The 8302-nt window shown below is 42.7% G+C and overlaps 1 protein-coding gene and 1 long non-coding RNA gene across 6 annotated transcripts in view; one reads left to right on the forward strand and one right to left on the reverse strand.

The window, feature by feature from the left end:
- LOC112145528 overlaps window positions 1-5840 on the forward strand; it is a 7837-nt gene extending 1997 nt beyond the window's left edge. Inside the window, exons 2-3 of the long non-coding RNA XR_002919090.2 lie at window positions 4389-4701; window positions 4798-5840. This is a non-coding gene — a long non-coding RNA (uncharacterized LOC112145528). The remainder of the gene's footprint in view (window positions 1-4388; window positions 4702-4797) is intronic.
- Window positions 1-8302, reverse strand: part of dlgap4b (discs, large (Drosophila) homolog-associated protein 4b) — a 707978-nt gene that overhangs the window by 521938 nt on the left and 177738 nt on the right. The gene's annotated exons all lie outside the window — the stretch shown is intronic.

Here is an 8302-nt window from a genome sequence, read left to right on the forward strand (position 1 = left end):
ATAGAAATAGACAATAGAAAAATAGGCTGAGCACATACATTAGTTTTTGGACACTAATAATAATTGGGACCTCCCTCTCAATGAACAATGTTGAACAATGTTGAACAATGTAATCTATTGACAAGACCATAAACGGAAATCTGGTCTTAATTAACATTGTTTGAACATGTTTTCCTGTTACTTTCCTTCTTGGGAAAGTAATTTTACTTAAAACAAATGAGTAAGTCCTTACAGTCCCTTATCAACCCCAGACACAATATCCTGGAGCCGCCCCTGGCTGCAGGTGTTGGCCTCTGCTGAACACCTGTGCGGCCTCTCAGACCAGCTGAGTGAGGAGGAGGAGTGTCAGGTGTTGTCGTCAGCCTCTCGCCCTCAGGTGCATGAAGAGACTCGTCTGTCTTGTTCTTGGTGTGTCTGTTTTTCTGCGCTGCCTCCCTCACATGCACAGACACGACTTTCCTGGTTGTTCGGTTTGTTAAAGGGGCCAAACCATGATTTTCTTCAGCCTTTCAGAGTGAATCCATATATCTGATCATATATTACCTTTGAAACACTAAAAAAACAATTATTTATGTAATATTAGTTATATTTCTTTTTTTTTTCATACCTGGAAGTAAAACGACTCGATTCCCAAAGCTCCGCCTGCTGCAGCGTGCAGCTGCAGTCCACTTCCTGATGTCATCTAAGAGTCTGTGGCAGTATGTCTGTATTTCTCCCACCAAAATAATCCAAACCTCTCCAAAGATGGATGCACATACCAAATATCTCCCTTTAGTAGGTCTGGCCATCGCTACACTTTCACAACACAAATGTACGCGCCTTCTGTGCCGGACGGGGGTTTGAGGGGGTGGTTTGGGGGAGAAGTGTCTTAAAGGAGCAACACTTCTAAAGTAACAAACTCCTGTTTGAGCTGGAATTTATTGAAGTCAGGACACAACTGGAAGATATACGGTGTTCTGTATCTAAAATTAAAGTTGTTTTGCGGATCATCACTGGATAAGGGGAGAAATTGAGTGTTCTGTTAGTCAGGGGGCGGAGCTTGCAGCACAGACTCTTCCTGGAGGGAGCTGTTGGCATCAATCTGACATCAGCACGTTTCCAACCTCTCGTTTTCATGGGTATGGGAGGGGCTGCTGCAGACAGAGCAGGTTTTTAGAGGATTACTCTTAAATGCATGAACGGATCAAAATACCGCTTTGGGGTTCTTTATAGTGAGGAATGAACAGAAAAATGCTTTTAAAACCTCAAAAAGTAGAATTTTCATGGTAGGGCCCCTTTAAAGATCCACACCATTGTTCTTGTGCCATTTTTCTGATGATGGAGAACACAAATAAAGAACATTTAAGATGCTAACTTTGAGAGAATTTCTTTATTCAAACTGTTTTGAATCAGGAGCAAAGAAATGCACTGCTGATGTTAGGTTGGGGGTGTGAGGGCCGTAAGCTAGACGGAGAGAGCGTAAACAAAGGGATCATGGGAAATGAGCGCAGGCTCACTCGGTTCCGCCCACAACCCAGAGGTAAATTTCTGATGCACTCCTGCTGCTCTGCAGAAACTCCTAGAAAACGACGTGTTTTTGATTTTGGTTAAAAACAGCCTAAATATAATTAAATGACATCTAGGGACGATTTGAAAACAGATCAAAAGATGATCAGAGTTTAACTTTAAAGTAGACTGTTTTATCAGCTGATCCAGACTGACTCATTCCAGGACTTTTTCTGGACGTATATTGAAGCGCTTTATCAGGACCTTCTGAGGAGTGTGTGTGTCTGTGCACATGCACTTTGTTGTGCAGTAGGAACCAACCAGTATTCAGAGTGTTCATTTCAGCTTTAAAGGGTCAATCTTTTAGATTGTGGTTGCCAGGTTTGCCGTTCCTCCCCCTGGTTTGGTCCTCCTGTTTCCTGTCTGCTGATGGAGTTCATGTGGATCCTCATTCCACCAGGCTGAGAGTTTGGAGTGGTTCATCTTATCTCCCTCTCAGAGTCGCCGTGCTTTTGGATTTAACTCTTCATGAAACGTTTGGTGTTTGCACTCTGGAGTCTGGAGAGTTTGTGGGTTCTGCATCCCAGATCCCAGTCCATGAGCAGTCAGTTGTGATGGTCCAGGACTGTTCGAACAGAACACATGTTTCTTCTGCTGATGATCTTTGTAAACAGACTTTCAGTTAAGTTTTTCATGAAGACAAATCTAAAGTTGAGGTTAGTTTAAGGTTGGACAGGATGCAAAAAAACAAACAATCTAGAAATTATATTTACTGTTGTTATAATCCAGTTTAATGCAAATAACGAGATGAAATTAGAAGTATTTCTTTGACTGGCAGGTGGATGGACCTGATACTTACAGGCCTGACACTTCAGAATCCGTTAGCATTACTGTACGTTAAATGCACAGATGGTCAAAGAATGTGAGTTGTTTCACGTAGCCAGCAACAGCTGTTAAAGGGTCAAAGCCACTTTGACACCTGCCCTGCTTGGTTAAGCAAATTGACTGTATGTAGAGAACTGGACCAAGTGAGTGTGACATCATCCATAGAAAATGCCTTACCTCCAGCGAAATGAAGCCAATTCAGTCACCATGCTTCTATCATTCCGACATTGCCATGTCAGAGCCAGACGACAGTGATTGGTCAGAGTAGGTCTGAGTCACGTTTCTATGGTAACCACTGTTGCCAATCAGAAGTGAGCCTGTTCAAAGTCCGCAGCCCTTCCATCTAAAGCTGCTCGAGGGAATCTATCAATCAAATGATAGAGGTGGGGCCAGTGGGAACCACATGCTTTTACTGAGGCTTTTGATTGGCCAATTTATAAATTGAAACATATCATATATATATATATGTATTGGCCAATTTATAAATTGAAACATATCATATATATATATGTATTGGCCAATTTATAAATTGAAACATATCACATATATATATATATGTATATATATGTATATAAACCAAAAATGATTATTCTGACCAATAGAATGACAGAGTAACAGCTGTTTATTTTTCTATTGAAGGCTATGGAATTTTGACCTCTTGGAGCCAGCAAGTACTTCCTGTTTGGAACATCCGGGGGAGGAGTCTCTCAGTCCAGCTCTCATATACAGTCAATGGTTCTCCCTTGATGTTCTTCATTGTTACAATGAGATCAAAAAAAAAAAAAGATGAAGCACAGGAAAACATTCCCTGAGTTTCACCTTACTACAAACCCTCCCACTCTAAGGCGCTGTTCTGAGGAAACTGAAGCTGGACTAAAGTCACTTGTGCCCTTATGGGGATGAACCATACGGTGGTTACAGATCTTTGGGTTGTCTGGACCTTTGGAGCATCATAGAGAAGAGAAGATGCATCTCAAAGTCCCACTACGATTATCTTTTGATTTACTTTCAAAGTGTTCCCAGCATTCTTTTAATTATGATGATGCAGTTTTTAGAAAAAAATAAAGAAACTGTGTCGTTTCTAGGACATAGTTTCTGTGGAGCAGCAGGAGTTCATTACAAATTCACCTCTGAGTTTTGGTAAAACCTATTGTTACAGAGTAAGCCTGCTCTGACTTCCCAATCATCCCTTTGTTTACACAGTTTCCCACTATTTACAGCCCCTCACAATTCCAACCTAGCATTAGCGGTGCAACAACAATAGTCAGGAATTCAGAGCTATCCAGCTGTACAGTTTAGATCCAGATTCCAGCTCAGACGAGGAAAACAGAGATGTTCATGGATCTATTTGTCTCTCAAATGCTCAAAAATGTCATTTTAAGCTTAATTTTCTATATATATATCCTCCATCATCAGAAAAATGCCACAAAAACACATTAAAATCAACAAAAACACAATTTTTCATCGGAGTGGGTCTTTAAAAAACAGTGTGATTGGGTGCAGATTTGTTATAAGCTTACCATTTTATTTGTTTACTCAACATTAACTGGTTAATCTCTTTTGGGTTGTTGGGATGAGATCCAGCCAAGAAGGTTGAAAACTGAATATTTAAAGTAGACAGAAAAGAGGTCTTTACTGCGAGCAGAAACCGTGCCGTTCAGGTTCTTCTCTCTGCTGGCAACAAATGAAGGTTATATAATCCTGCATCAAGTTATATTTAACAACATTAGTCTCAGATGCGCTTCCAAGGGATCATTTTAAAAAATCGAATTAAACAGGATCTGTGGTTTTACACGGTTTTATGTTAATCACCTCCACTGGCAGCGGTTAACATGTGGGTGGAATTAAGCGCAAAACGGATTGAAAACGTAACAGCCAGAAATCTTCAGGAGAAGTTCTCCCGGGTGGGAGGCTCCTGCACACAACTTTCTATTGCAGCCAGCAGGAAAAGTAACCTCCACCTGGCCGCAGCGCCGCTGTTTATGTCTGCGCTTCAGCAAAACATGTTTTCCCTCCAGGATCTGACGCTGGCCAGACAGCGTCTGCACTGCGTTATTATCGAAGCGGAGGATGTCATTATGGAGGGTGAGGTGAAGCACACGGGCAGCACTTTGCTCCACGGCCCCAACGGGCACACCTGGCTCAGGTCTAGAGGAAGAAAGACAAGAGGACAGTAACAGAAGAACTGGACACCAGTAAGAGTGAAAGGAGCACAGTTTATTAAATAAATGAAACCCTGTGTCCTGGAAGAAAACAGAATGAAGCGAGTGTGCTGGTTCAAACAAAAAGACAAAACAAAGGGAATTGGTTCGACGGAGCCACCCAAAAAAAGTAATGTTACTTTTTTTATGACTTTAAATCTCGTAAATTTACGACTCTTCTTAATCTGGTAAATTTATGAGTTTTAATCTGGTAAATTTCTTGAAGTGGAGGGAGCCACAGTCCAGTGAATGAACGCCGTGAGCTGAAGCAGACCGACCGAACTGTGAAGCGCGTCTTGGATTTCAACAGGTAAACTGAATGTTTAAAACGTTACAGATGTTTGGATTTCTGTATTTTTTGCTTGATTTATAGTTTATTAATGTTTTATTCATCGATGGGTGGTTTGCAGGATCTCTGCAGATCCCGTTGATGAAGCCGTCCATATCCTGGCAGTTTTCCACTTCCATTCATTTCTTTCTCCGTGACAGACCAGATCTCCTCCAACTCTGTGATGTTTCTGTCTGAAGAGGACTAGCTTTCAGAATTTTCAATGTTCCTGTGCTAACGTAACAGACTGTTGTCATTCCTCGTCGTTTAGTGTTGAAGCGAGACGTTTCATTTGGAGAAGGGGGCGTCCGGAGCTCCGTTCACGTTCTCACGTTCTTTCTGCGCAGGACAGAGAGTCAGAGACACGACGTGAGGTGGGGAAAGGGCTTCTGGGTTTGTGGGTGAAGTGGCTGTCCTGCCATCGTGTCTCTGAATTCAGTTATTTTACAAATGAAACTCCGCACAACTACAGAAAGTCAGCTTCACTGAGTCGCCAAAAGGTTCAGAATTTCTTTGTTTTTAACACCAATGTGGAAATAAATCTTTACAATGTTCTCCACGTCCTTCATCCTCGAGCGCGGCTCTGATAAACAGACAACTTTGGTTTCTTTCTCAGTGATTTACAACTTTAAATCTCAGAAATTTAAGAGATTAATAGTCATGAATGTAGCCTATGATTTTAAAGTCATTAACATACAATTTTATTCTTGTAATTTAGCAGTTACAACTTTTTTCTAGTAAATTTATGAGATTTAAAGTCGTAATTAAAAAAAAAAAATCTTTATAAAGTGGCCCAATACTCCGTCGTAAATTGGAACCTTTGTCAAACATAAAATAAGTCATGGAGACTGCTGATCCAGCCATGTCGACCGTCAGAGTCAGCAGTTCCCCCTAAACAAAACTACCTAAAGAAAACAAATAAACAAAGCCCAAAAACTAAGACTACCAAGATCCAACCCCAAACTAAAATAACAAAACCCAGCAGAGTAAGACTGATGAGGACAAAGAGGAGAAAGAACAAAGCAAAAGCCTGACTCTCAAACCCTGCTGCTCTGCTCCCTGCCTGCTGTGGTGAGGCCTCTTCTGTCTTCATTAGCCATCAGGTGCCAATCAAGGACCATTGGCCACACCTGTCAGGTGAGTAGTCTGACGGGACGGAAAAAGGTCCAGCAGCAGGTCGTAACAATCCTGATACCAAAACACTTCGAGATCCACATGTTCTCCTAAATATCCAGTCAGATGGGCTTTAAAATGTGGAAATATTTCACTTTTTATCAGGAGTGTTTGAAATGACTTCTGTCAAAACACCACAAAGTCTGTTGACTCACCTCTCCATGAAGCATTTCCCCGTTTGAGGAAACGGGTTCGTCTGTGGTGACTGCCTCCGTTTGAATCTCCTCTACAGTTTTCTGCGTACATGTAAACAAATACAGCAGTTAAGCTCCACTAATCCTTCGATTGCTAGGTAGTGCAGACACCGGGGCAGTCGACCCAAGCCAGCCTCTGGTTCAGCAGATCAGTCCCAGCAGCTGCAGCTGCAGAGGTTCATGTTCCCTCATTATCACGTTCAGAAGCTCAACCTCAGACAGAAAGTCACAAGTTTTCTGCCAGGAAATATGAATGCATAAAACACATTTACCACCATGTGCAGGTGGAATCTGAACACCATGAGGCAGAGAGTAGTCTGAATGCAGTGACAGGAAAGACATGGAGGAGACAGAAACGGTCACTTCAGTGAAGACCAACCACAACTTTCACTGCTCCCCACACAGTCACAGGCTGATGCCATCACAGGCCGCCGTGAGCCTCACGTCAGGCCTGTGTTTGCCTCGGTTACAGAAGATCACGGTGGCCCTGAAGGCCAAACCACATCAACAAATCACTTAACACAAAAACATTTTCAAGATCACAACTACAGTTAAAATAGAAAAACGCATAATAAAAACAAAACATCATATTTTACTAATCAAAACAAATATGCAGAAACCAAAACATAAAAATACAAAATAAAAAAATCAAAGTAACTAAAAAGGGAACATTTTGGAAAACTAAAAATAAAATGTTAAAAAAGTACACAAAATAAGAAACCGTTAAAGGCAAGTATTAGGGATTGATTGATATGCTTTTTTTCAATTGTTTTTTAATTCAAAGTGTCCAACAGCTAATATTTAGGCCATATTCATTTGCAATATTCATTTTGATAAAATGAATACATAAAATGGGCAGCATGCAAGGAATGAACTGACGGCGGCCATAAACAGAGCCAAATCCACATACGCTAGGAAAATTGAGGAGCATTTCTCTTCAAATGAGCATGTGAAGGGGCATTAAGTGCATCACAAACTTCAAAGCCAGGAATGCACAGTGTCCAGATGACCCTTCTTTGGCAGATGAACTCAACAGGTTCTACGCACGCTTTGAGGATCCTGCTGTACCACCACCCTTCACCAAACTCGCCACTCCACCAGGTGATATGCCCCTCAAAGTGTCTGCAGCTGATGTGAGCAGGACCCTTAAAGGAATTAACCCCCCAAAGCTGCTGGCCCCGATAACATCCCAGGAAAGGTGCTGAAGGACTGTGTATCTGAGCTGTCTGAGGTGCGAGCAGACATTTTTAACATCTCTTTGTCTGAGGCATGTGTTCCAACCTGCCTAAAAACATCAGTCATTGTTCCTGTGCCAAAGGGTTCAACAGTTACGGGGCTTGATGACTACCGACCCATAGCACTGACCCCGGTAGTCATGGCGTGCTTAGAGAGGCTGGTTATGGCCCATATAAGGAACAACATCGATGCCACTGTGGACCCACAGCAGTTCGGTTACAAGGAGAACCGCTCCACTAATGATGCCATCTCATCTGTGGTCCACACAGCCCTTCAGCACCTGGAGGGCAGGAACACCTACATCCGCCTGCTCTTCCTGGATTTCTCCTCGGCCTTCAACACCATCATCCCACAGACCCTGCTGCAGAAACTCTCCACCCTGGGCCTGAGCCCCACACTAGGGAACTGGGTTCTGGATTTCCTGACAAATAGACAACAGACTGTCAGGATCCACAACTCCATCTTCTTTACCCTCACCCTGAGCACTGGCACACCCCAGGGCTGCGTGCTGAGCCCCCTCCTTTTCACTCTGCTGACATATGACTGCTCGGTGAGACACCCCAGTGGCCATATAGTCAAGTTTGCAGACGACACAGCGGTAGTAGGACACATCAGCAACAACAATGAGTCTGACTACCAAGAGGAGGTGGAGATGTTGGTGCAACGGTGCAGAGGGAACAACCTCTGCATCAACGTGAAAAGGATCAAGGAAATGGTGGTGGATTTCAGGAAGAGCAGACGCCCTACCCCTTCACATCGATGGAGCACCAGTGGAGCTTGTCTCCAGCTATAAGTATCTG

Source organism: Oryzias melastigma, linkage group LG5, assembly GCF_002922805.2.
Source record: "Oryzias melastigma strain HK-1 linkage group LG5, ASM292280v2, whole genome shotgun sequence".
Lineage (NCBI taxonomy): Eukaryota > Metazoa > Chordata > Actinopteri > Beloniformes > Adrianichthyidae > Oryzias > Oryzias melastigma.